Source organism: Limulus polyphemus, unplaced genomic scaffold (assembly GCF_000517525.1).
Source record: "Limulus polyphemus unplaced genomic scaffold, Limulus_polyphemus-2.1.2 Scaffold8405, whole genome shotgun sequence".
NCBI classification, from domain to species: Eukaryota; Metazoa; Arthropoda; class Merostomata; order Xiphosura; family Limulidae; genus Limulus; species Limulus polyphemus.
Window position 1 is genome coordinate 11,278 of NW_013674015.1, and position 2,622 is coordinate 13,899.

Here is a 2,622-nt window from a genome sequence, read left to right on the forward strand (position 1 = left end):
AGGACGGTTACGTACCACAAAGACTGTTCAAGTTAGAGGATGGTTAAGTACCACAAAGACTGTTCAACTTAGAGGATGGTTACGTACCACAAATGTTGTTCAAGTTAGAGGATGGTTACGTACCACAAAGATTGTTCAACTTTGAGGATGGTTAAGTACCACAAAGATTGTTCAACTTTGAGGATGGTTAAGTACCACAAAGTCTGTTCAAGTTAGAGGATGTTTAAGTACCACAAAGACTGTTCAACTTTGAGGACGGTTACGTACCACAAAGACTGTTCAAGTTAGAGGATGGTTAAGTACCACAAAGACTGTTCAACTTAGAGGATGGTTACGTACCACAAATGTTGTTCAAGTTAGAGGATGGTTACGTACCACAAAGATTGTTCAACTTTGAGGATGGTTAAGTACCACAAAGATTGTTCAACTTTGAGGATGGTTAAGTACCACAAAGTCTGTTCAACTTTGAGGATGGTTAAGTACCACAAAGATTGCTCAACTTAGAGGATGGTTAAGTACCACAAAGATTGCTCAACTTTGAGGATGGTTACGTACCACAAAGACTGTTCGTTATGATTGTGGTCTACATACACCTTCAACAGTTCGTTACGATTGTGGTCTACATACACCTTCAACAGTTCGTTATGATTGTGGTCTACATACACCTTCAACAGTTCGTTATGATTGTGGTCTACATACACCTTCAACAATACATTATGATTGTGGTCTACACACACCTTCAACAGTTCGTTATGATTGTGGTCTACATACACCTTCAACAATACATTATGATTGTGGTCTACATATACCTTCAACACTTCGTTATGATTGTGGTCTACATACACCTTCAACAGTTCGTTATGAGTGTGGTCTACATAAACCTTCAACAATACATTATGATTATGGTCTACATACACCTTCAAGTTTTAGTAAGTACACTTTTAGGGCTTCATGGCATCCTCAAATTGTGGTAACTAATTTTTAGGACTTCAACACGTCCTCATGTTGTGCCAAGTTCATTTTTTTAGAGCTTCAGGACACCTTCAAGTTTTGATAAGTACATTTTTAGGGCTTCGGGACATCCTTAAATTGTGGTAAGTACATTTTAAGGGTTTCGGGACATCCTGAAGTTGTGGTAAGTACATATTTTTTAGCTTCAGGACATCTTCAAGTTGTGATAAGTACATAGTTTAGGGCTTCAGGACATCCTCAAATTGTGATAACTACATTTTCAGGGTTTCAGGACATCCTCAAATCGTGGTAAGTACATTTGAAGTGCTTCAGGACATCCTCAAGATATGATAAGTACATAGTTTAGGGCTTCAGGACACCCACATTTTGTGGTAAGTACATTTTGAGGGGCTAGGACGTCCTCAACTTGTGGTAAGTACATTTGAAGTGCTTCAGGACATCCTAAAGTTGTGATAAGTACACAGTTTAGGGCTTCAGGACATTCTAGAGTTGTGATAAGTACATAGTTTAGGGCTTCAGGACATTCTCGAGTTGTGATAAGTACATAGTTTAGGGCTTCAGGACATCCTCAAATTGTGGGAAGTACATTTTAAAGGCTTCAAGACATTCTAAAGTTGTAGTAAGTACATATTTTGGGCTTCAGGAAATCATCAATTTGTTGTAAGTACATTTTTTAGGGCATCCTGAAGTTGAAATAGGCAGCATTTGGAGGGGACAGAGAATTCTTTGTTTTTAAGCACAGTGGGCTATTTATGCTGGGTCCATTGCAGGGATCGAACCCCGGTTGTTAGGGTTATAACACAAAGATAGCGAGATAGAATGATATTGCGAGAGTGTGATATTATAATAACAGTGAGTGGAATTGACATGCTTAATAGAAGAGAGATCCGTAAATCAGTACCGTAGAGGCAGGTTTAACAGAAATGTAGAGAGACAAAAGACATTATCACTAGGTGACAAAATAAAGCTTGATAAGTAGTAGACAGGTGTGTAATTAAGTAAAATACATACATGACACTCACCTTTGATAATGTACTAGGTGCTTGGGTACCCCCCCGTGTGGCGGCTAGACCTCGCTCAGCTGGAATAGGATAGAGTCCTTTGGGGTAAGGAGACTTCATACGGCAAGAACGTGCTGTGATATGATTGGAAGAAATGCGACAGCGTATCTGCTCCTGAGGACAGATGGCCGGTTTTGGGGTATTTTGGGACTACACGCATTCTCGTTGTCGTCGCGTGACCACGTGCTATAAATGAAATCAGATGCTTTCGATATATATATGTGTGTGTGTGTGTATATATATAATAAAACTACAGTTACAGTAAGATACTGATATAACTACAGTTACAGTAAGACACTGTAAGTAACACTAAGGTGATATAACTACAGTTACAGTAAGACACTGTAAGTAAGACTAAGGTGATATAACTACAGTTACAGTAAGACACTGTAAGTAACACTAAGGTGATATAACTACAGTTACAGTAAGACACTGTAAGTAACACTAAGGTGATATAACTACAATTACAGTAAGACACTGTAAGTAAGACTAAGGTGATATAACTACAGTTACAGTAAGACACTGTAAGTAACACTAAGGTGATATAACTACAATTACAGTAAGACACTGTAAGTAAGACTAAGGTGAT

The 2,622-nt window shown here is 38.4% G+C and overlaps 1 protein-coding gene across 1 annotated transcript in view; it reads right to left on the reverse strand.

Moving 5' to 3' along the window:
• The window catches only part of LOC106475326, a 6,502-nt gene extending 4,382 nt beyond the window's left edge, over positions 1–2,120 (reverse strand). Inside the window, exon 1 of the mRNA XM_013936015.2 lies at positions 1,995–2,120. The gene's annotated coding sequence lies outside the window, so the exon portion shown is untranslated. The remainder of the gene's footprint in view (positions 1–1,994) is intronic.
• Positions 2,121–2,622: the final 502 nt, after the last annotated feature.